Source organism: Protopterus annectens, chromosome 2.part0, assembly GCF_019279795.1.
Source record: "Protopterus annectens isolate FY-2018-M chromosome 2.part0, PAN1.0, whole genome shotgun sequence".
Lineage (NCBI taxonomy): Eukaryota > Metazoa > Chordata > Ceratodontiformes > Protopteridae > Protopterus > Protopterus annectens.
This window is the reverse complement of record NC_056728.1, coordinates 1,807,280,776-1,807,307,649: the sequence shown is the minus strand read 5'-3', so window position 1 is coordinate 1,807,307,649 and position 26,874 is coordinate 1,807,280,776. Positions and strand designations below refer to the sequence as shown.

The 26,874-nt window shown below is 41.8% G+C and overlaps 1 protein-coding gene across 1 annotated transcript in view; it reads left to right on the top strand.

The window, feature by feature from the left end:
• Nucleotides 1–26,874, top strand: part of LOC122792889 (rho guanine nucleotide exchange factor 19-like) — a 178,286-nt gene that overhangs the window by 35,360 nt on the left and 116,052 nt on the right. The window lies entirely within an intron of this gene.

Sequence of the window (26,874 nt, the reverse complement as noted above, 5' to 3'; positions counted from 1 at the left end):
TGTCCAAAAGTATGTCTACTAAGTAAATTTCCTGACTTGATGCTCCTTTTTCACGAAGAAATAAATGTACCCATTCTGTGCCTTCTAAATGAGGAATAGATGTGTAAAGTTCCTGTACATCAATAGTGAGAAAGTGGTTGTCTTCATCAAAAGTTAAGTTGTTCATACTTTGTAAAAATTCCCAGGAATCTTTACACACTTGTGGTTCAGATACCAAATACTTCTTTAATATATGGTCCACAACTTTAGCACAGGGGTAAGTAATAGACCCTCGACCAGCTATCAGTGGCCTAAATGGTGGGTTATACAAATCTTTGTGAATTTTAGGGGTTGCAAATAGTATGGGTATTTTTGGCCATAACATAGTCATATAATTATGTTGATTAACATTAATTATAGCTTCAATAAATCATTTATATAGCCTTTAATACGCGATGTCAACTTCATTTATTGATGCTTTTTCATAGGCATCACTATCTAATAGGGTGTGTACCCTAGTGACATATTCAGTTGTATCAAAGATGGCCAAACCACCCCCCCCCCCTTGTCAGGTTTTACAACTCTCACATTCAGTGACCTTAACATGTTTAGTTCCAACACTTCATTATGTGTAACATTTGTTGCATGTGTACCGTTGTACATTAAACCTTTGTAGTTTGCAAAGAATCTTAAATCAAGTTCAGTAATGGTTTTGAACCACACATGCAGGACATAGGTTTACCTTTAAAGCAATAGATCAGATTCAATACAATATCTGAGGTGGCCCATTGAGTCTATTATTGGAAGAATGTGAATTAGGATGGCAGATGAGGCTTAATGCCTTTACTGAACCAGGATTGAACGACCATTGTAATATTTCATGTCTCCTTAAACTAAAAAGTTTGAAAAGATAGCAATTTATAGTATTCTAAAATTTTATACCTATAATACTCAATTTGAATTTTATATAGTAGTAGATTTAACTTTAGATTGAGTATTACAAGAACTGTATAATCTTATCAAAATTATAATTTTTGAAAGCTCAGAATTCGTGCAAATGAGTTTAATTGTTGTGAACATGTGTTTCTACTGTTTGTTTACATAGATATTTTTATACGAGTGAATTAAATGGTATTTTTAATGAATTTTATTAACAAGTACTTTTTTATTTAACTGGTATTACAACCTGTGAATCAATGCACCTTGCAGACTGATCATGTGACCCTTTGCTGTATTATATAATGATCTTGTTTTTTGTGAGAATGTAATCTGAAGAAGTTACCCCATTGTAGGTGACGAAAAGCGCTTCATTAAATTAGTAAATTCATTTTGGTGTTTGGATTATTCCTGTAGTCTGATTGCTGAGTTTCGTCTTAAGTTTTTACTGAAGTTTGATTGGGGAGACTTTTGCCTGGCCTACAGAGCAACCCAAGATCCATACCCAAGTAACTTGCTGCATATCCATAAATCAAATAGGTCTAGGGCTACTGGTTCCAGGGACTTAAGAAATATGACCTGCTTCTTAAATAGGACATGGCGAAGGGGGCAGATTTATCTTCCAGCAACTGTCATGTCTGTGGAACAGGCTACCAATTCATGTGAAACAGAGCACCTCTGTGACGCTGTTCAAGAGGAACCTGGATGAGTGGATGGGCCACTATAAATTCTTACTGGGGATAGTGCCCACAACCCTCCTAGACTTGGGCAGTCATCACTAAATGCTGTTGTGTGTACTGACTAGTACTTCTACGGTATTACATTGGGTTGAAATGGCTAGACTTAAAATGATCTCTGTCAATAGCCTAGTAATCTCCTATGATCCAAATAAAAAACATAATTCTCCCCTTAGGATGAGCAAGATGGCAAGCCAGTTGGCTTAAGCTATTCATGTTAATCCTTCAGCCCAGTTTTTCAGTCTCCCAAGTTGCTACTCAAATGCAGGTTGCTTAGGCTGCAGTTGGGACTTTATACTTGTTTGCTACCAATCCAGGCTTTTCCTGCCCATTTTGATAGGAAGCTTCTCAGGGCTGTATATTTAATTGCTCCAGAGACCGGCTTTCCCGTTACTTCATAGGTTCCTATTAAAGTGTAGTTTTTTGGCTAAGGGTTATTATACTAGACAAATATTCCACTGGAGTCCTGAATAAACAGTTTATTACAAATCTGTTCGGAATATTTTTAACATTAAAAAGTATGCTAAGACAGTTTATCTCAGCACTAGTAGTAGAGTTCTTTTATCACAATACTGAGTACATGGGATCCAATATTTGCATGCAGAACCATCCCCAGTTAGTAGCAGTCTTGGAGTATTTTTTTATGTCATAGTATTGTATACTGTAAAAACATTTTGAAATGTTGGCATTGCTGTTTACATGGTTATTTCACTTAACTTAATGGGCCAGATACACAATATGTATTCAAGAACATTATCATGTTTTGTGTGCTTTCTATTCAGTCAAAGATTACACTGTGTACACACAGTCTACACTTTGTGGTGACCTTTATGAATCCCTGTCAATATTTATAGCTGCAAGAATATTGGTAAGAAAACTACAATTAGGAGGAAGAAGGTACGAGTTTTGTTGTCTGTTCACTCAAAACGGTGTACACAACTGATGTTGTTAATCTTCATTCATTCTTTATTGATGGGTGTCTGTTCCATCTTCTGAACAGAGTTGGCTGTTATACTAAGCTATCACCAGCCAAAAGCTCTCTTGCTAAGTCCTTGCCTATAGTGCCTCTCTCCATATTACCTCCGATCTCGTTTGCCGCATACAAAACAAGACGTGTCAGACCAGGCTCTCAGCTAAGTTGTTAATTTCTGTCAATTTTTTCTATATATATATATATATATATATAATGTATGTGTATATAGAGCTATAGAGAGATCTATATAGAGAAATGTGTCTTTCGGCTTTTCCCGGTTAGGGGTCGCCACAGCGGAAGTCCGGTCCGCTAATGATTGGCAGTAGATTTTTACGTGCCGAGTTGCTGGCCCTGATGCACAACCTTCAGCGAAGATACGCCCATTCATGCATGTCTCCACACAGAAGATTCTCTAGCTGAGAATCGAACAGGACAACGTTTTACTGTGAGGCGACAATGCTACCGCAGCAATATATATATTTATTTATATATATATATATATATATATATATATATATATATATATATGTATATATATATATATATATATATATATATATATATATATATATATATATATATATATATATATATGTATATATATATATATATATATATATATATATATATATAGATATATATATATATATACATATATATATGGATCTATATATATATATATATATATATATATAAATAAATATATATATAGTCTGTCTCTCTTTCTCTCCCTTTGGTACTCTATCATACCATCGATGGTACAGGTCTTTCTCTACCTTCTGGGTATTTTTCTTACCATAGTTTGTATTCGACCTTTCCTTTAAAAAAAAAAAAAAGAAAAAAACTTTACTGTGTGTTTTTTTTTTCCTCTCAATTTCTTCACTGTGTTGCCTGGATATGTCAGATAAGGGTACCATGGGCTTCAAACACTATGTTCAGTGTAGTAGAGAAATGCTCAATGTGGATAATCGTGATTCTTTGTTTAGGGGTCCCTTACCTTTCGGTGAAACCCCCTTGTGACATCTGTGAAGGTTTCAGCTGCTGTACAGTTGCGGAGCACAAGAATAAATTATTGCTTAAAGAACTATTAAAATCACCTTTCACTGAGGATATTTCTGAGTCCGAGGGCTCACCACCTCCTAAGAGAGAACACAAAAAGAAGAGCAAGTCATTACCCTCCTCTCTTCATGATTCTTAGACCAAGCAATAGGAACAGAGACAGTCCCTAAATTGGCAAAGTCTTCTGCTCAGAGGCCTAAATCTTCCACTTTGTCACCAGTCTCACTTCAGAGTCTGCAACCAACTTCGGTGCACACTACTACTTTGGATCCTCTTACTACACCAACTGCACTGACTATTACAACAACTTCGGCACTGACTTACCTTTCATTACTAACAGTAGACGTCCCAGAACCGGTCACTTCACCCATCCCTGTACTTCATACTGGTCCTTTGACCTCAGTGCCGAAAGGTGAAATATCCTCCAGACCAGATATTCCCTCTCTGTGGATCCATTTGCTTGCCAGCAGTATAGCCCTTTCTTAGACCACCCCACTTCACCCTCTGGGATGTCTACATGATCCTCCAAGCATCTTTCAGAGCTGGATGTAATGAGGCTACGTGATCAACTCTTGGCGGCCAGAGGACTTTCTACTCCATCTAAACCCTCCCTTCCACTCTGAGCTAAGGGATTTCATCCAAGGACTCCACAATATTTTCCTCCTTCCTGGTTTCAGAGCACCCGTCACCGATGCCAACCCCAGTTCCAGCATCTTCGGTACTGGTGGTAGATCTTACCATGGTACTGGAGCCTACCCTTTGTCTTTTGCTCCTTCTGAGCCGGGACATCTTCCAGACTGAGACCAACTTCCCTGGCACGGGTGTCCTTTCTGCATGCTTGCCTGTGTTCCAGTTGCCCTGGTGGAGCCATCTCTTCCTGTGGCTTCCGTCCTGGTGGCAGGTTCTTCAGAGTGGGTTGTGACCCTGGTTCTGAGGTTAGGTGGACCTACTTTCCAGGAGATGGAGAGGGCTGTGGCCTCTGCTGCCTCTCTGTTGATTCCCTCGGCATCTTGAGACCTATTCCCCCACATCCTCTGAACCGCAGTTGACAGCCCATTACTCATGGACATCTTGCTGGGGAACCTCAAGACTCCCTTCAGCAAGGTTCCCGCTCTGCAGCATCCTCCTTGAATACTCCTGTTGAGAAAGTTCCTCGCAAGAAGTCATGCAAGAGGAAGCACGTGGATTTCCTGGAGGAATCCTTGACTGAAGATATGGACTATGATGAAGGGGAAATGTCTCCAAAGGAGACATCAGGGGGATATGTCTCCTTAAGCAGTGGGGTGATTGGAAGTCCACAACCCCTTACCCCAAGTGGTCTGTATTCTTGCAGGCTTTCCGAGCTTGGCCCTCTACCTCCTGGGTAACCCCGCCTGTGGATGAACTCTTACAGCTCATCATGCATTGTGCGTGGAATAGTCCTGATACCGTTGAACCTATCCCTTGGAGGCCAAACAAAATTCTCTTGCCCCCCTCAGGATAATCCTCACTGGTCTTAGACCCTTCCAGTAGATGCTATGGTTGTGGCAGCGGCCACAAAAAAGGAGCTTGCTGAGGAGAGCTGTACTGTCCATCCCCCAAACAGGGAGTCTCTGTTGATTAGACTGGCACATTTTACTCTACTCCAGAGACCTGATTACTGAACTCTGAGACCCTGGCAGGAGCAGTGTCTGATGAGGTACAGAATAAGGTTGCCTCACAGCTTGCGACCCTGGAATCCATCTCTAATTTGCCCATGAGGTTGATTTCACACTACCGAAGGGGAGGCTAGAGCAGCGGGCATTCTTACAAGATGTCCCACCTGAATTTGTCAGTAAGACCTTGTCTGCCGTGGACGTGCATTTTTCCACACACCACCAATCCTATTCCAGGAATCGGAGGAGTGGAAAGATGTGGTACAAAGTCCCAGTGTCTTTCCCGTGACACATGAGTTTTTCCTCAGTGGCAGAGGGGTAACTCAACTGGAAGATGTTCTTTCAGAGGCAGAGGGGGTCTGCATAACCAGGGACAGCCCTACCAGTGCTCCTGAAGCGCAGCCTGATTGCTTACCTGTGGAGGTAGTCGGGGGTCATTTTTCTCTGCACCACCTTGCCTGGCAAAGTTCAGACTCTTGGGTGCAGGCGATAATCACTAGAGGTTATCTCATTCCCTTCAACCTTTTCCCAAAGCATTTTAAGGTGATTTCCTGATGTACCACCCAGTCAAAGGGAATCAGCAGCTCTGGAAATCTAACGCTGCTTCAAAAGTCATCCAAACAGTCCCTCCAGACCAATTAGAATCCATTTTTATTCAAGGTTCTTTTTTAGCGCCAAAGAAAACAGAGAACTGGAGGCCAATTGTGGACCTCAGCATCCTAAACAATTTAATCCAAGAGAAATTCCAGATGTCAGTGTACAGTCTATACTTCCCTTCTTGGACAAAGATGATTGGATGTGCTCTGTAGAGCTTCAGGATGCTTATTTATTACCACATAAAAATGGACAAGCGATCCAGGAGATTTCTCCGCTTCCGGCTGGGAGCCAATCGCTACCAATTCTGAGCACTGCCCTTTGGTCTCTCCACAGCCCCCAGAGTGTTTCACCAAATGCATGGCAGTAGTAACAGCTCACTTGAGACTGCAAGAATTCAGAGTGTTTCCATATCTGGATGATTGGCTCCTCACTGCCCCAACCAAGCATCTACTGATCTCAGCAATCCATTTCACCCTGTGTCTCCTGAAACAACTAGGGATAGCAGTGAACAAAGACAAATGCAAACTAATTCCTTTTCGAAGACTGGAGTTCATAGGGGCAGAATTCGACACCCAATCCTGTCTAGTCTACCTCCCTCCTGAGTGATAGTCAGGGCAAAGTGCCTGTTTGAGCAGTCCTTCAGCTTCTAGGGTCCATGGCAGCATCTATAACAATAGTACCACTGACAAGGCTACATATGAGGCTTTTTCTAACAGTGGTCCCCTTTGAACCTCCCCATGTCATTTCAGATCAGGACAACTGATCGCTGCAAATAAGACATGCATTGGTGAATGAATCCAGAAGAGCACCTATGGTGTCATCCTTTCTCCCCTTCTCAGCCCAAAGCCATAGTGACCATGGACACCTCCCTGATCGGGTGGGGAGACCTCTGCATATCAGTGTTCTAGAACTTAGGGCAGTGCTTCTAGCATTGCAAGCATTCCAATCTGCTCTCCCTTCAGGAACAATTGCCATCCAGTCCTACAACGTCAGTAGTTTGGTATGTCAAACAAGGTGGAACCAAGTCCTACCCATTGTGTCGAGAGGCCATGAGAATTTGGCAATGGGCGATTGCTTCCAACTGTTTTCTGATAGCATCACACATTCCTGGGAACTCTGATCGCAGACTATTTATTTCAGTTTGGTGACTGGGGAAGTCCACTGGGCCCATGAGTGCCTGTTTTCAGTGGAGGCTCTGGGGGAAAAAAGCTCCACCAATTACATAAACATTTAACATACAAAAGTAAATAAGTTACAAAAATACAGAATGTTCATTCATGTAAACTGTACTTTATCAGGCTTAGTAGACAAAAGACTATTGTGATGAATCTGGAAGGCTGTACTGTGGACATTCACTTGGGGAAAAATCAATTGAAGTGTAACAAACCTATACGAAACAATCGAAAGTAAGGAAACCGTTTACATGCACTAGTTTGATAAAAGTGGTTATTTACAATATTTACAAGGAAGATGAATATAGTATGTTAGAGTAAGGAAACCATTTAAAAGCATTCATTTGACAGAAGAAGCTATTTACAGTATTTACATGGTAGATAGATATAGAATCTTCAGAAGGATTTGCAGAGAGCTAGAGACAGCTGAGGGAACTAGTTGTTGGGGTGTTAGGGAGAATGAGTAAAAATTCCTTTGGGTAGTAGTTAGAAGGACTTGGGGTGGAAGCAGGAGCATTTCCGTTTGCAAGTAAGTGAAAAGCTGGGTTTTAAAGGTTTCTGAGTTATTGTCCTGAGTGTGGAAGGGAGAGAATTCCATTTCTTGCCTAGTGAGAAAGAGAGGAGAAGCTGACCAGCAGGCCATTTTGGTTTGTGGATAGAGATTAGGTTTTGATTTTCAGATCTAAGAGGTTTATTGGGGGTGTAGGGGGGAAGGATGCTTATTAGAGCTGGACATTTGTTTGGGTGAAATAAGTGTGTGCGCTGTGCTGAGTTGGAGGTAGTCTAGATAATTTGGGAGTTCCAGCCAATTTAGAGAGTTAAGGGTATGGTAATGATGGGTGGAATTTTTGGATCTGGAGGCAAATTTAGAGATTTTGTTATCGCAGTTTTCCAGTTTAGAGGTATTGGTGGCGGTCAGGTTAGTTGGAAGAGGGGCTCCTTATAATAGGAATGGGAGGAGGTAGGTAGTAGCTAAAGAGGTAGGTAGTAGCTAAAGTATGTCTGGTAGTGTTTGAGAGAAAGAGATTGTTCCTATAAAGCATTCCTAGCTTTTGGTGGGTTTTCTTTGTTTTGTTGGATATGGATATATAACTTGTTAGTCTATAGTAATGCCAAGAAGTTTTGCAAAGGGAACTACTTTAATGGGAGAACTGGAATGGCTGAGGACTTTAAATTAATTTTTGTCAAAAGAGAAAGTCTTGAAGGGAGAGAAGTAGAAGTTTAGATTTATTTGCATTTAGAGACAGGTGATTTTGTTGCATCCAGTTTTCAGTAGAAGAAAAGGCAGCTTTGGTTTTAGAAGTTCAGGGAGGTTGGAGGCAGAGCAGACTATTGTAGAATTGTCTGCATATTGAATGATTTTGGCATCAGGAATGGCAGAGTGAGGGTTATTTATAAAGATGTTAAATAGCATTGGTCCAAGGATGGACCCTTGGGGGATGCCAGTTTGGGTAGGAAGAAATGAGGAGATGCTGTTCTTCCATTTAACTGCTTGCGATCTCTGATGGGTAGCAAAGAACCATGCCACAGTGTTTTGGAGCGAGATGGAGGTTGGAGAGATGATAGATAAGGTGGTTGTGGAAAACCGTGTTGAAAGCCTTGGAAAGGTCAAGTAGAACTGGAAACTAAATGACCTGAATCTTGGGCTTGGTTGACAGCTCCTAAGAAGGAGAGTAGAGTGGTTATGGTGCTATGGCCAGGGTGGAAGCCATGCTTGGGTGGATGTTAGGAGTTGGTTTTGGGTTAGGTAAGGCATGAGTTGGAGATGGATACATTTTTCTAAGATTTTGGAGATTGGGGAGAGCAGTGCAATGGGCTGGAAGTTGGAAATGTCAGTATTCTTGCCACCTTTGTGGAGAGGAAGAATGTAAGCAGAACACCATAGTTTGGGTACGTATGACTCTTCTAGATCTGTTGATTTATGATGCTAATAGTGCAATACTGTCAGCTGTGCATTTTAGGAAGGAGGAAGGAATATTATCTGGAGCATTGGAGCAAAGTTTGTTTGGATAAGAGTCTTTTTATGAGATTAGTGGAGACTGGCTTGAGCTCAAACATGGTTAGGGGAAGAGCAATGGAGGTTAGGTGGATTGTTAGGGAAGGTCTTGGTCAGATTGGAGATAGCTTCACTAAAAAATTAAATTTTGAACGTAGTTAAAGGTCAGATGTGCTTGGGTCAGGGCAGTGGTTGTTCTTGGAGCTGGGGTTGAGAAGGGAACATATGGATTTCCAGAATTGTTTGTGGTTAATAGTTATTATTGGGCTGTAGTTTAGTAGTAGTATTTTTTTGTCCTTTGTGATGAGTTGCTTTGCGAGGTTATAGAGTTTTGTATTTGATCAATGTTTTGGGCTGTTTAAGGTAAAGCTTCCAGGCTTTGTCCTTTTGCATGATTTGCATGGTTTCTTTGGAGAGCCATGGGGCGATTTTTAGCTTTTATTCTTCTGTTTCTTAGTGGTGCTATGGAGTGTTGAGGAAGACTGAGTTGAAGTGTTCTATTGCTTTGAGAGAAAGGGTATATAGGATTTGCCAGTTTTTGTTTGAAGATATTTGAGAAGGTTGAAGGGGTTGAACTTGCTAAGATTTCGGATGAGAATGTAGTGATGCTGATAAGGGGGTATAGGGAAGTTGAGTGCTGTATGAGGGCAGGGAGGTGGTCGCTAATGGTGTCAAGAATGGTACCAGAGTAAGTTATTTTGTTTGGATAGGAGACTAGGATCCAGTCTAGAATGAATCCTGGGGGATTTGTTTTGTTGGGTTGAGTAGTGGACAAAGATTACTTGAGTAAAGTTATAGAGGTTGATGGATATGATGGGAGAGGGATTATTAAACTTGTTCCAGTCTAGATTTACGTCCCATAGAATGTTTCGTAATTAATTTCAGATGAGGCCCATAGGAGGATGTCTTCAAGAGTAGAGATGTGGTTCCCAGGGGAAATATAAAGGGCTATGATGCAGATATGTTTGTGTTTGTTTATTTTTAGTAGACCAACTGTTAGTTTGGTACTGTTGAATTGTGGGATAGGAATTTGGAGTGGGATTAAGGTAAGAAAATTAGAGTAGATAAGGGCAGTGCTGCCGCCTTTTCTAGTCTGTCAATTCTAAGGGACAGGAATCCCTTAGGCAAGATTTTGGAGCCCGAGGTATGGGGTTTGAGTCAGGTTTCTGAGATGGCTAGAATGTCAGGTTGGTTATGAGTTAGCCATGCTTCAAAGTGGTGAATTTAATTAAGACAGCATTGAGAGTAAAGAATTTTTAAGGTATTGAGGGGGGAGGGGGTGAAGAGGGAGTTATTAGTAAGGGGGCTGGGCTCAGGGTTGGGATGAATATCCCCTGCAAATAAAAGGTTATAGAAGAATGGAGTGTTTAGCCATTTGGGTTTATTTTTTATAAGTTTAGGAGGAAATAAGACTTTAGAGGTAATTATTTTGGCATTAGAGGTGGTAATTTTAGGACAGAATAAATGCAAAGGGTGGGACTGAATAAAAGAAGAGGAGATGTGGTAGTAATGAGAGAGAGAATATGGGAGAAGGCTGGTGAATGTGTCTGTTTGAGAGGAAGGTTGGGAAGGTGGAACATAGGAGGAGTATGAGGTTGTATAACATAGGGGAATTAGGAGTATAAGGAGGCAGCAGGGGGGTATGGAGGGTGTGTAGAATTTAAGGGAAGTATCTTGGAACACAGGTAGTTTGTGTTGAGTTTGAGTGGATGAAGCCAGTGAGAGATATATGGGGATGGAGGCAGAATAGTATAATGAAGTTAAAGTAGAGAAGCAGGGTAGGGGAGTTTAAAAAGGTGGGAGTAGAAGAGTGTGAAAGTCTTAATATAGGAGAAAGAGAAGAAGAGTTGTTAGGAGGGAAATGTTTTAATTAGGGAGTGTGGGGGAGGGGTGTAAGTTAGAGGAGAGTCTATTGGGTAGTTTGGATTAGTGGAAGGAGTAAGGGAGGAATAAATGTAGAGGTGCTGGGGTGTGTGGGAATTGGGGGCGGAGTAGGGGAGCCAGAGAGTGTCTGCAGGGCGAATGGAGCGGGTAGAGCCAGAGAGGAGGAGAAAAGTGCATCAGTGAAGGAGAGAAGAGGTCTGAGGTAAGGAGACTACAGTAGAGGCGCTTAGTTTCAGAGTTAATGAAGCAGAATGTTTCACACAAAGGGGGCTATACAGGGCAGAGAAGGTGAAAAAAGAGTGTGACTAAATCTGGTTCTTAGAACAGGGCGGAGTTAGGTTAAGGTAGTATAGTCCTACATAGGGGTGTAGAAGGAAGCAGGAGATGCTGCCACCTAGTGGCCATACTGTGTAATTGCAGAGGTAGGTCTCTGATGCAGGGGAAATGGGGAAGACACCAGAAAGGTCGGGAGGGTGGATTAAAACTAGGGTAGACTGCTAGCTTTTGCTCACTGGGTTGCTGTACTAATGGACAATAGTAATTTACAGTTGGTTGTAACAGAGTACATATTCCTGGGGAGGATAGAAGCACAGCAGGAGTTCTTATGCTCTGTCCATTCAAGGTCGGGAAGCCAGGGATTCCAAGCAGAGACTGGGAGGCACCTGGGGTGAAGGTGATTCAGCTGGATACACTGTAAGGAAAAGGAATACAAAGAGCAGTTTTAAACCTAGAAAAAACACTACAGTAGCAGAAGTGAAGGAGAAAAAGGAAAAATTACATCAAGTAGAAGTGAGCTATCCCAAGGGGAAAGTAGGTAGAAAGGAGAGATCAGGAGGGAAAGTATCAATACAATCAATTTAGCCAAGTAAATGCAGCACACTTGTAGACATTGTAGTATGGTTCAAGCAATGCAGTTATTGATTATAGCACTTGAGTAACACGCAATAGACAGCACCTGGGTACAGTATAATTTAGCACAGCGTAGACAGTATGTAAATTAAATATGTAGGACAAAAAACACTGCACTACAAAGCACAGCACAGACTTGTAAGTAAATTTAAATATGCAGGACAAAAAAAAATCCACTAAAAACAAGGTGCGGTAAGCCTAGGGCATCAGAAGCTAGTGCACAACATTTATGTAGCCGTCATCTGTAGGTCGCAATGAATAAATATGTGGACAGTAATAACTGCCAGAAAAATCATTCTATTTTTCTCTAAGCCTGTGGTGTCAGTGGCCACATACATACATTTTGAAGAGCAGTCAGGTATTTTACATAATGAAAACAGGTAAGCAAATGTTAGCAACGGTCGGGAGAACCACTCCGTGTTACCTGCAGCTCGCCAACAATGTCTAGGTACTTGATGTCTGCACACGAACACTTGCGTATTGCTGGATAAGGTAATTAAAGTGAAAAACTGTTGCGGAAGCAAAATCAGTGGCTTAGCAGCAAAGGCAAGGCACATAGGCTTGAAAGGCTTTATATTACAGTTGAGCAGATGCATTCTTCTGCCTCAAAGTGGTCCATCAATCCTGCAATAACAAAGAAAATTTCCAGTCACTGGGGCCAGCCTTGCTGTGACTTATTTGCATCCCCATTAAACCACAAATGCAGCAGCTACTTTGCCCTCATTCCCTGAAGGGGAAGTCCCTGAGGGGCACACTTGTACACGATTGGGCCGTGAAACATGTTTATGCCTACCCACCAATACTTCTGATTCCCAAATTTTTGATGAAGACCTGTCATTTGAGAATCAATGATCATCATTTCTCCCTACCGGTCCCGACAAATTTTGGTTCCCCTTCCTTTGGCCTCACCTACTACAGCAACCTTGAATTCTGTATCCAACTCGAACTGCTATCACATCCACAGGGATTAACATATCCAAATTTTTGTTCCTCCACTTCCAGTGATTATCGGGCAGAACAATTTGTCCTCCACTGTCTGCAGCATCCTTCTGGCTTCCCATAAACCTTCCATCAGGAAACTTTACTTCAGCAAATGTAAGAGATTTATTATATGGTCTTGTGAAAAATGGATAAATCCCTTTGCACCAATATCAATCCGGAGCTGCAGCTTCTTCAATTAGAGTACATCTTGCAGCAATTTCTAGCTTCCACAATGGTTTTGAAGAATCACCATTAATCTCTCACCGTCTCTGTAAAACTTTTTTTTAAGGGAGTTCCTCACATTAGACCCACCTTCAAACAACCGATTGAACCATGGAATTTGACACTGGTTTTACAAGCCTTGACTCAGCCTCCCTTTGGATCTGCTGCCAATTGTGACCTAAAATGTTTGTCCTGGAAAACCTTATTCTTAGTGGCCATTACCTCAGCGAGATGAATTTCTGAGCTACATGCATGATCTATTAAATGTCCCTACATATGGTCTTCCATAAGAACAGAGTATCACTACAGACTAATCCTTCCTTTTTGCTTAAAGTTATTTCTTATTGGTCAAATAATCAGACTATTTATCTTTGTCTTCCTGAATTTCTCAAAGGAGAGTATACGTTTCATTTGCTTGATGTGCACAGACCACTTCATTTTTTTCTTAACAGATCTAAACCCATATGAAAGTCCAGCCAATTGTTCATATCATACTCTGGACCAAAGTTGGGAGAAACTGTTTCCAAGGTTACATTGTCTAAATGGTTGAGAGACTGCATTTTCTTTATCAACGAAACAAGGCTTACCTTCTAAAATCAAAGCACATTCCACGAGATCAGTTGCAACATCTGTTGCTTTCCATGCAAGAGCATCCTTGGATGACATTTGTATAGCAGCAAGATGGGCCTCTCCTCATTTATCACTCGCTATAAATTTGATATGGTCTCCAGGGGTAGAGCATCCTTTGGTTCAATGGTACTCTGGAATATTCTTAAATAGGGCCTCCCAGGAAACGAGGTAGATAGGGACTCTGTCCCATCAGTAAGGAATGAATGAAGATTAAGCATAATCAGATAACTTATGTTCTTGCCATAATGTTCCATCTGTTTTGTTTATCTTATTTCATTCATGATAACCCACCCACCAACCCCCCTCTGAAAACCTCTTGGAGGTTCGGCTATGGTCCTATCCTAGGATAAGGAAGTTCATCAGAAAAAAAACTCTGCTTTTCTCTCTATGGTCTATCCTTTCCTTATGGGCAAACTCAATCTGGGGTAATACTTAAGCACTATGGTTAAAGACTTTGGCTGGCATGAGCTTGGTATAATGCCAGACTCTGTTCTGAGGAAGGAAACAACCCTCATCTGTAATGAATGAAGATAAACGACACAGATGGGACGTTATGTAAGAACATAACTTCTTTAGTGAACACTTAGTTTAGGCATTATTGAATCCCTGGGAATGTTTTGAAAGCCACTGACATTAAGCATTTTCAATCAAGATTAAAGTAGGGTAGACGGTCCCTTGCTTATGAGGAATTCTTATTGTAGAGATTTCCTCAATTTGTAATAGATTCTTTAGTTTAGATAAACTAGGGTGTTTTTTTCTTTTTTTCCTGGAAATGCTTGATGTTTGTGTTTCACTGTTGCAGTCATCACATTTGGGTTATCCCCTGCCAGGGTAGCCCTCGGCCAGCCCGAATACCAGAGGCTTAGTATTTCTGCATTGGTTGCTGTCGCTTCAGGACTGACACCAGGTCGTCAGTAGTATAAATAAAATAAGGCAGCCAGTGCCATTACATCAGTCTTTCTTGCCGTAGAGCCCAAATTCGAAGCAGTTCGCACATGGTCTGCCACTATTTGAATTTCGTCTACCGAATTGAAGCTGAAGTCTTCTATAACTAAGTACCCTGTTGGGGATCCTTTTTTCTTGCACTAACCGATGTTAGAAAAAAGTTAACAATTGTCTTCGCCTGTGGAAAGCAAATACCACACTGAGACTTTCATTCTTACTGTGTCACCTGTTTAGGCCCAGACTATGACGTCTCCTGCTGTCGCTTCTGTGCTTTGTTCAATGCCAGAACTATCTGTCATCGGGCCCTTATTGTAGTTAGATATTTTCGCTTATAGTCTTTAAACTCTGATATAGCTTCTGTAAGCCATCAGACAGCAGATTTTCTGAAAAAAAACGTAAAGATAGAGATGGACTGCACAGGTCCAAACCTACAGACTACGCTCCCTTTAAGCTAGTCGTCAGTTCTCTGGTCCTCAGGTGCTTTTGCAGCCCCTAATGCCCTCTTCTGTGGATTCGCAGGCCACTACCAAGACCCTTTCGGAGTCTGGTATGCCGCAAAACTCTTTGACTAAGGATCCTGCAGTTGTCTCTACCATGGATGGGTCCGGAGCCGCTGAGCAGGCACCAGCTTCCCTGGAAGTCCTTCACACTACCGATTCTCGACCCAAACCGATGTCTTCTTTTGCGACTACCTTTCTTTCGAAAGCTACCAAGTTTCTTAGGCCCAGGGTATGAACCACACCCAAGAAACCGACAGCCCATTCTCAGGCACCTGATTCCTTGCCTCAGTCTCAAATTATTAAAATGACGGAAGACCTTATGCTGATCAGGGGAAGCCAAGCTACCCCCTCCAAAAGAAAGAGATCTGTCCCCTGTAGTTTTGTCTGAACAAGAGTCTGATGACTCTGATGCATTTGAATATGAAGACTTGCAACCCTTCTGTACTTATAAGGATTCTGATGCAGAGGATTCCATCCCTTCAGCCTCTCCCTCAAGAGGATCTTTCCTTTGAGGAAACCCTTCATACCTTAAGGAGCATTTCCAATGGGAGAGTCAGGACTACCCTAAGTCTAAAAAGACTCTGGGAATTCTTAGATCTTCCACAACACAGACCCTTGGCCATCCCCCCAGTCCAGGATGCTGTGGAGGATGTTTTCCTGGAATCCAGCTTGACTCCTGACACCCTCCCTCCTGCACCCAGAAATCCAGACAGGTACTACAGAGTCCCTGACTCACACAGATTTCTTTTTAAAAATCCTACTGTGGACCCTGAGGTAATTTCTGAAGGATCTAAAGGGATTAAAGTAACCTCTGCTAAGAATCCCACCCAGTCAGATGGTGATTCCTGAGCACTAGACAGATGGGGTAAAAAAGTATACGCCTCAGCTACTCTTGCTATCTGCACTAAATTGTCAGTTCCATATGCTGAAATTTCAGCAACATACCCTGGAACTCCTCAAACAAAAAATGTCTTCCTTTCCTGCTTGTGCAGAATCTAAAGAGTTACAAGAGTTGATGCATTCTGCAACTCGAGTAACTAAACACACCTTGCACTGTGGTTTTGACAGCCTAGAAGCTTCTTGCAGGGTAGCAGTCACTGGATCTGTCATTAGAAGGCATGCATGGCTTAAGGAACAGACCTTGCCAGACCATGTCAAATCTAAATTGTTGGATGCCCCCTTGCACAAAGACAACTTATTTGGCATTAAGGCAGAAGAGGTCTTAAAGATGGGAGAAAAAGCAAAATCTATGCAGACAGTTAAGGATTTCTTACAGGTCCAACCACCCAGGTTCAGCAGGCATAGTCTCACCAAGCACTGGTCCTTTCCTGCTCCCACTAAGCCAGTTCAGCCCAGTCACTGGGAAACCAGACCCCCAGACAGCAGACACAGGGAATGCAGAGATCTAAGCAGTGGACTGCCTCCACTTCAAAGCCAGGAAGTTCTAAGCCACTCCCTTATGGTAAGAACTCACAATGACTCGCCTCCCCCACCCCCTCCCTCTGCCCACCTTCACTTACCCCTAGGAGGAAAACACTCCTTTCACGCAAGCATCTGGCCCACCATTACCAACGACCAGCGGGTTCTCAACATAGTGTCCCAGGGATACAGATTTTCTTTCCACACCCTTCCAACCCCAAAAGGGATCCCAGATCTACCTCCAAACCAGTGGGCAGAGGTGCAAAAGCAAGTCCTTTCCCTGCTATCTATGAGGACAGTAGTAGAGCATGTTCCTGCATGACAGAAAGGCCAAGGTTTCTACTCTAGACTTTTTCTGGTACACAGAAAAGAGGGCACATGGTGCCCCATCCTCAAGCTATCCATTCTAAACACCTTCCTGTTACCCTCCAGCAGCTGCTACCCATGCTGTCCAAGGATGCTTGGCTAGCCACCCTAGATTTAAGAGAGGCCTACATCCACATTCCTATCAGGGAATTGTTCAGGAAATATCTCCATTTCAGGGCAGGATCTCAGCACTTTCAGTTCTCTGCGCTTCACTTTGGCTAATCTACTGCTGTCAGAGTTTTCACAAAATGTCTGGCTCCAGCTATTGCCCTTTGCAGACAAAGGAATATCCAGATTTACCTATACTTAGACAACTTCCTAATTCAGGCAGACAGCCAGGAAAAGCTGCTCAAGCACCCGGACGTCCCTACTAACCTCCCTAGGGTACACAATCAATGAAAACACAGGTGCCCACCAAAAGGATTATATTCCTGGGAGCAAGCCTGGACACAGCATCCCAGATGGCATTCCTTACACCTGAAAAGCAAATTTTCCTGACAACCTAATTCTCTCAACTAGCCACCAGACCCCAGCTATCGGCAAGGAAAATACTGCAAGCTCTGGGGTTCATGGCATCTTGCATACTGCTCATTCCGTATGCCAGATTGCATATGAGGAAACTTCAATGGTACCTAAAAGGCCTTTGGTGTCAACACTCCTCAAGACTTTTGTACCTATAATTCCTTGCCTCAGAAAAGATTTTCTTTGGTGGGCAACAGCGTGCTCCCACAACAAGGGACTACCTTTCTCACTACCCCACACCACCCAGACCCTCACCACAGACCCATCAGACTATGCCTGGGGTGCACACCTGGATGGCAGGTGCATATAGGGCCAATGGAGCCCACAGCAAATCCCTCTGCACATCATCCAAAAAGAGATGATGGCTGTCCAACATGCCTTGATAGCTTACAAGTCCCTTCTCTCCCTAGGGGCACTCCTGATCAAAAGAGGCACCACTGTGATGTGGTACATCAACAAGCAAGGAGGGACTCTCTCCTACCCTCTATGCAGGCTGGCCATGACCCTTTGGCACACAGCCTTTGCCATGCAACTCCACCTGTTAGCACAATTCCTACCAGGTTCCGTCAACTCTCTGGCAGACCATTTAAGCAGAAATCTTCTAGACCCACACAAGTGGAAGCTCAACAGAAAAACCTTCACCCTAATAACTCAGAAATGGGGCACCCCGAAGGTCAACCTCTTTGCCTCCCACACAAACCATCAGCTTAGCAAATTCTGCACCAGGGAGCATCACTGCATGACTTGGAAAGTGGATGCCCTGTCCTTTCCCTGGGTCAGTCTATGCCTTTCCTCCACTACCTCTCATGCCCAGGGTACTGCTCAAAATAAAGGAGGAAAAAACGTGGACAATTCTTATAGCTCCAGACTGGTATCACCAGCACTGGTACCCCTTGCTGTGCAGCCTGTCCCCACTGCCACCATGGCATCTTCCTCATATTCCAAACCTCCTGCCTAGAGGGAAGGGAAATTCATGCATCCCCAATTCCAGACACTCTGTTGGCTTATTCCCTAACCCCCCATCAATCTGACAACCTCAGTAAACAAGTTCTAGATGTTATACATGAGGCCAGATGCCCTAGCACTAGAAGGTCTTATGCTGACAAATGGAAAAGGTTCTGGACCTGGATTCAGGATAAGGGAGCCAATATAGCACATCCCTTCCTCCCTCTCATCCTGGATTACATAGCTGACGTGCTACACAGTGGACTAATTTATGCTTCTGCTGTCTCTGCTCATTTTATGACTGGAGCAGCCCCTTTACTTTACTCCCTTTGATCAAACAGTTCCTAAGAGGGGCTAGCAACTTGAGGCCACCCAGAAGAGCACCAACCCCAGCTTGGGACCTTGGAAAAGCTCACCCTGCCCCCCTTTCAACCAGCTTCTTCTGCAGAGCTAAAATTTCTTTCCTGGAAGGCAGCTTTCCTTCTGTCATCACTTCACCGAGAAGGGTCTCAGAGCTGTAAGCACTCATGGCTTTGGAACCCTTCATAGTCTTCCATGCTGACAGGGTATCCCTCAGGACTAACCCATCCTTCAAGCCCAAGATGGTGTCCAGTGTGGCTCTCAACCAGTCCATTCATTTGTCCACCTTTTTTCCTAATCTCCAGCACAAGGAGGAACAGATCCTGCACTCTCAAGATGTGCACAGACAGCTCATATTCTATCTAGGCAGGACTAAATCCTTCAGAAAGTCTGATCAATTGCTGGTTAGCTTTGTTACAGGGGCAGAAGGCAAAGCCATCTCCAAACAAACCATTTCCAAATGGATTTCTGCTACAAACAACATGGAAAGCCTCCCCCCAAGGGGGTCAGGACACACTCCACCACAGCAGCCTCCACCTCTGCAGCTTTCCTCAGAGGAGTCACCACCAGGGACATCCTGGAGGCTACCACCTGGACATCTGTTCGTACTTTTACCAAATATTGCCACCTGCCTCTCTTCTCCAAATCCAGGGCAGGATTTGCCTCTGCAGTGATGCAGGGCATCCTAGCCAGTCCCTAGGTTCCTTGACTGCCTCCACCCTTTTCCTCAGCTTTAGGAATCAACCCAAATGTGATGACTGCAACAGTGAAACACGATGAACATAGTACAGTTGTGTACACTTACCATAAATGTAGATGTTCGAGTGTATTCACTGTTGCAGTCCTAGTTTCCCTCCCTCCATCCCCTTTTTTCTTCCCTTTCCTTACAAGGGACATACTGTTTACTTTCTACTGTTGGGGTTCTTCCATCAGAACCTGGCTCCTACTTGGGGGCTACTGACAAGTTAGGGCAAGAAAAATTGATGTAATGGCATCTGCTACCTTACTTCATACTACTGATGACCTGACTGTTCTGAAGCGACAGCAAGCGAAGCAGAAATACTAAGCCTCTGGTATTCGGGCCTGCCGAAGGCTACCCTGGCAGGGATCACCCAAATGTGATGACTGCAACAGTGAACACTCTAACATCTACATTTATGGTAGGAGTACACAACTGTACTTTCTGCAGATCATACTGTATGCAGAAATCTGAGTGCTTTTCTCAGAATTCTCCCAAGTAAATGCATTATTAAATTGTAGCTATTTTAAAACTGCAAGACCCCATCATTTTCTTGCTTGACAACCAAATACTTTAAACAGGACATTTTTTTAATTCGTATAAACAGTTACTGAATGTAGATGCTTAATTTTTATATAAGAACTATTGTATTGTCCTTTTAGACAACTGCCATCTCAAGGTATTCCCAGACAAAAAAATAACAATGTTTAGGGCTACCAGGATGGTTGTACATTGATCAACAGTGGTGTCAAATACTAAGCTAAGTGAGTTTTACTAAGCAGTTCAATGAGCACCAATTGTATGCAAGAAAATGACTGATAAAAATTCAGCACTGGGGACACTGATTTATGGTTGTCAGAAATTCATTTTCATGACCGTGTAGGAGTTGTACCCATTGCTGTATTTTTCTAGTGCCTATATAGACATGCAAAATTAAATGGATACTAGGTACAGAAAAGCTAGTAAAGCAAACTAACAACCTGAGTCACCTCTCCCTGCTGAAGATGTCTCCTTGCAGACATTCTAGAAATCTAGAAACTCTCAAGGAGAGGGGAAGCGGCCAGCCTCAACCCTTCTCGGAGTGAGAATCTGTGTATCTTGAGGCGCTGGCTCTCGCCTCTCCTTCCACCTCCTGGGTGTCTCCCCTTTGACCCTGTAGGAGCAGGTGGCATGGCTCCCATCTGACGGCCCTACAGGAGCTCCTCCCACTCCCTCAAGACCTCAAGCAGATAAACGGCACCGGTAGCAGATACACAAGGAGTTTCTGTGGATGCTATGGTTGGATGCTATGGTGCTTGAACTAGCCTAGCTGCCATGAACTAGCTGGTCCACTTCAGTGCAGTGCCATGGTGTCTATGGACAAGCTAGGGAAACGGACAGGTACGTGGAAACGGATGTTCTCGCCAGCGCTGAACTTTGCAATGCTGCCTTTTTACCTTCATGCATTGCTACGTCTTTCAAGAGACTTGATCAAAGAAGTGACATGTTGAAGGATAAGGATCCTATGGTTTTCAAGACAAGATGAACACTCTAGCTAATATTGCTAACTCCCATTCACCTCTCCATGCGCCCTCAGACAAGGGGTTGATGGAGCGAGGCAGGGAGGCAGGGGACAGGACCGCAGGCATGCCTGGATGCGCCTGATGCGGTTGGCAAGGACTCCCCCCAAAACGCTGCTCACTACTAATTCCCGCTTGATGGATCATCTGTACAGTCCATCATTCCCTCTATTCCATTCTCTTGCCTCATCAAAAAACCTTTCAAATTCCCTGCACTCCACTCCAAGATACCAAGCGGATCTTGCAGCTTTGGAAATTTTTGCAAAGCTTTGCAAAAAAGAGCAATTCAGCCAGTTCCAGCAGACCAGCAACGAATCGGAATCTACTCCAGGTTCTTTTTAGTTCAAAATAGGGGAGAAGACCAATTTTGGATCTAACAATCTGGTCAAGTCAATAAAGAAAACACGATTTGGATTATGGTCCATCCTACAGTCCATCCCCCCAAAGAAAAAAAAAAAATCTATAGACCTTCAGGATGCGTACTATCATCATATAAAAATGAAAAACGCCAAGAGAAGATCAGATTCCTCCACTTCAGGCTGGGAACCAGTCATTTTCAATTCCCTGCCCCTGCCTTTGGGCTCACTTCCGCCCCCTGCTTACCAAATGCATGGCAGTGGTAGCTCTCACCCTGAGATCAAGGATTTCCAGGTGTTTTACATTTTGACGACTGGCCTCACAGCCTCTCACCCCCACATCTTCTCTCTAGGCCAGGGGACTACACCTTCGCATTTGTCAAAACTTAGGCATTTCAAATTTTAAGTAGTAAATATGAGAAATGCAGGTTGTTGCAAATGAATGCCGAGGCCTAAATGCAAAATCCCATATTATGAGATCACTGCTCATTGCTAGTTGTAAACAAGCACAGTGATTGGACAGCCCAACCAACTTGCCCTTTGTAAATCGAGGGTATACTGATCGAAAAATGTCTGGTCGCCGAATTACCTCTGACTGGCCAGGCTTTCTGTTGGTATATGCTGATATCACTGAATTACCTCTGACTGGCCAGGCTTTCTATTGGTATATGCGGATGTGGTGAGGGACAGAGGAAAATACAAGAGAAGTCGGGTGCATTCTGCAAAACTAAATCATAAAAGTACCGGATTTTCTTTGTATTCCTGCAGTGTCCCTCTTGAAATCTCAGCAGTTAAAACAAAATCTACAGTAGAGGTTCTCTCCTTTCTGTTACTTTTCCTGTACTGTACTGATGTGTACTGTGTAAGCTTGGGAACTGAAGTGCCATACACATCCACAGTGCATCAGTAAACAAGGGAAAATGCAGAGGAACACTGCAGCACTGTTACATAGACATTATTTAAGAAAGGTAATCAATTTCTTAAATTATGTCATTGTGTAATACACCCACACCCAGTTGTGGATTATCACGATTTACCCATGTTTGGCTTTGTTTGATTAATACGGCTTTGACCTCATAATTAAACCACACCAGTTGTGGGTAAAATCTGATATACCCACACCCAGTCATTTATTATTGCTTATTCTAAAGCTCAGATGAAATACTGGATATCCTGGTATTTTTCTTGGGGGGGGGGGTGGAAATTCGCTATTCTTGCTTAACACACAAAGCTAAGGTTACATAACACTTTAATGCAATTTGAAGTTTTTTCAATTTGACAACTTGTCTTTAACAAGTGAAATTGCATTCTACGTCTAGTTCATAAGTATTTTTTTAAATCTGCCATTCTGACAGATTCCTGAGATAAGACTTTGGTGTTTGCTATGGACAACTCTGAAGGCTAAGGGTGGCAATTTGAGCAATATCTTGTTTAGGGCTCCCAGGATTGCCTGTACATTGATCAACAGGATGATTATATCACTTCCATTGTGAAAACTGCATTTTGTTTGGGGGGGGGGGGGGTGCAGGTTACTATCCGAATGGATACAGTTTAGTTACTGGCAAATAACAGCATTGCCTGGATGCCAGCAAAGAAGAAATTTGTTGACTGTAACAGCAAATCAACCAGAAAAGGATAAGAGCAGTTCATGTTTCAGCTTTGCTGTTGGAGATGGCTTGCAGTAATTTTGAGGAAGAATAAAACACCTGAGTGCATTGTATATAAAATAAGTGAAAAACTGAGGTTGAAATGAAGCAAAGGCCTGCGGAGTGAGGCTTCTCAGAGTTGGAAGATTGTGCTTACAAAGAGAAGCTGAGATTCCTGGAAATATTTTGTGGTAAAAGGAAAAGTAATAAAACCGGGGACAACATGTTTGTGGAAAATGATGCTTCTCTTCTGACTGGTGTAGAGTGAAAAGTTTATCTCCGCAGTCTGGGAATGTCGAGACAGATGTGAAACTCAAGAATGCTGTACATAGCAGTCTTCATAATGTATATTTTTTAGATTCAGAGCAGACTAAGGAAACCTTTAGCCAGCAAATTAGAGAGTGAGCAGAAGGGGACATTTTTTGTCATTCTTCTGATGGTAGCAATACACAGAAACTGTCAAACTATTTTTCCATTCTTCTGATGGTAGCAATACACAGAAACTGTCAAACTATTTTTCCAAACTAAAATGCTTGCGTGACAAGAATAGAGTACTTTGGAGTTGAAATGGAGACTGGTGTTGATAGATTGAGATCAGGAAGACTATTACTTAGTGAAATTAGTGAATAAATGGGGAAGCTTTAAGTCATCAATTCAGTGAATAAATATATATATATATATATATATATATATATATATATATATATATATATATAGAATATTTATTTAAACAAGTGAAATATGGCTTTGCAAGAAGTGACTGAGAAAAATTAGAATTTTGTTTTCTTAAACTGGTGTGTGAACTGTAAAGCATATACCCTACTTTGCTGATGTCTAAGACCTTGTAGGGATTAAGGAAAGTTTTATCATGTAAACTGTCATGATGTAAATCGCATGATATATTGTCAGGCTGTGTTTAGTATGCAGTTGAGGATATTAAATATGAAGTGTGGGAGTCTTTTTTTTTTTCCTTCAGTGAATGGAGTATATGTTAGATATATTATAGTAATTTTCTTAGTTGTATCCGTGTTTTACATTTTAACAACATAAACACTGGAAAAAGGAAGTCTGTATTATGTCATTTGGGGCTGGTGGGTGGGAGACGTGAAACTGTATGATCATATATATATATATATATATATATATATATATATATTTAAGCTCTTCTGGTTTTACAGGAGTGGATGTCGACTGTGTGTTTTGCAAATGGATTTGAAAAACACAAGAAAACCATTTTTCCATATACTTCATTTATTTGCATTAGCTATTAGCTATTTTTCATTAGCAAATGACTTTTCCCAGTGGTAGCTACAGGTGCAAGCAATTAACTATGAGAAGTCTTGGCTAGTGTGTGCTGATATATTTACAACAATTTTTTCATGGATCTGCAAAGTTACTCTTTTTTTCTCTCTCTTTTTTTTTTTTTTTTTCTCATTACCAACTGCTTTTACTTTGAAACAAGATGTTTGCAGGGGCAAGCAATTAAGAGAACTCGTGACAACAAGACCAAATCCCCTAGAGACCATTTATTTACACAGTGTTTTAAGCTCTGATACTGCGCAGTCTCTGTGCTCAGTAGCTAGTCTGTTTATCATGTAGCTGTGCTGCTTCCCACAACTGCTTTTAGTTTTTTGTGAGAGTTTGAATTTTTGGAGATGGGAGGGATTGTATAGAAAACATGCAACTCCACTGTCCTTGGTTGAGGTCTCAAGATGGATGAATTAATTGTGTGAGAAGATATTCAACCATCCGTCATGACCATTGAAGATGGTAGGGGAGTGGCATTTGGAGATGGCTTATATGGCACCCTGACCTTATGAAGAAAATTGGGGGGGGGTTGATGTGCTGAAATGTACAGGCTACAATGTAATTTAAATTCAAAGCTGCATTGACAAGCATTCCATTTAGAAAGTGTGGGAAATAAGTTTTAAATAATTGCCTCCCCAGCAGCCCTAATACTTTAACGCATATAATACAACAGTGCACAAATTAGTTTGAAAGGCTAAAATTTAATGTTTTATGAAATATGGGCTGTTTACATCTGACTGGGAATAGAGAGAAAATCACTGAACAATTGTATAAATGGGACCTCAGACTGTAACATGTTTTTGCATGTGTAACCTTCATTTTAGAATAGGTAATTCCTGTGTGTGCAGCCATTTATTTGGGGCAACTGCTCCTGTCTGGAGAGGTAAACTTCATTTTTTTAAAATATATATAGTTTTGTATGTTTGTAAGGTAAGAGGATGGATATGATTTTTTTTTTTTTAGTTTTCATTCTAGCAAAAAGTTTTAAAGCAACTGCATAAGAGATCTGCTTTCCAAACTGTGTGCATTGAAATACACATGGGTGGGAATAATCGCTTTCTATCATAATGGTTATTGTGTTCATATTATTGTGGAATGTAAATGGCCTTTTAGGTATAAACAAAAAGCAGGTATTGAATTATATTTAAAGAATGCCGATGCAAATAATGTTGCAGGAGATTACATTTGAATAGAATATGAACATGTGAATTTGGCAAAGGATTTCAGAGAACATTTATCAGGACATCAAGTACTAAGGAAATAGGAGTAACAATGCTGATTGCTAGAAGGGTTCAAATAGTGACTGAAGAAGAAAAGACAATGACAGATTTGTGGTAGTAAGGTGTTATTGGCAAGGGAGAAGTATTGTACTTGCACAGTTTTTATATTCCAGCTAAAATTGCTCTTTATGGTGCTTGAGAGTATTTTGTGAGAAGTCTGCTTTCAGCAGGAAATATTTATAGGTGGGGATTGGAACTTGCTTTGAAATAGTGATGCATCAGGGAGACCTAGAAGGGGAAATCTAGTGAGGGCACATTTATGAAGTGTGAGACTTCTTTAGACTTTTGCATACTTGGGAGCCCCATAGTGTTATCTCATTGTTCCCTTATACATTGCTTTTCCATTCTCTCCCCCCAATCTTTTCTAACCTTCTCAGCAAGTATTTTATGTCTTGCTGATTATGCAATCGGCAGCTGTTTCCAGTTTAGATTCAACTAAAAACTCTACCCGAGCAGGTCTTTAACTTAGGGCTCTCCATATCCATTTCTCTCTGCATATATTCAGATACCAGTCCCATGTGGGTAACTCTTTATTAATTGTCCACTGTCCACAACTTCCCTTTTGATTGATAAAAAATATGCCTGACCTATTTATAAAACTAAAGGGACTAAAAGCATTTTTACTGCTTGTATCTTGCTATCCATAGCCATAAACAGGAGCTTCCATTTTCTCCATTTGGTATTATCTTTAGTCTCATTCCACATTTTCTTAACTGCCGTAACAGAAACCATTTTTATCCATACCCCTAAATACTTAATCTTATGTCCCCATATATTATGGTATTGATGAGCTAGTCTTTTCGTGTAGGTACATAGTTCATGGCTATAGCTTTTGTTGCATCCTTAATTTTATATCCCAAAAACACTTGGAACTGTCTCAAAATGTTCCAGAACACCAAATGTCTTTTTCTGGACAGCAGGCTAACATTTTTGTCTTAAATTTACATTGTTATAAAAACTTTTCAAAATGTTTTGCCTTTTTAACTTACTTTTCAATGGCCATTAATTTCCTTTCTCTTACTTTTTGTGAGGTAGTCAGATCATGTGCATTCAGTCTTAACTGCTGTTTGTGCAGATCCACATCTGAGAGCCACTTTCAGCAATCATATGTTTACCCCTTTTCCCCCCATTGTTTTGTGACCATGGAGTTGGTACATGTTAGTTGAAGGTGTAATGTCCTCCTTCCCCATTTAGAGGGATGTAAGAGCTAGCTTTTCTCT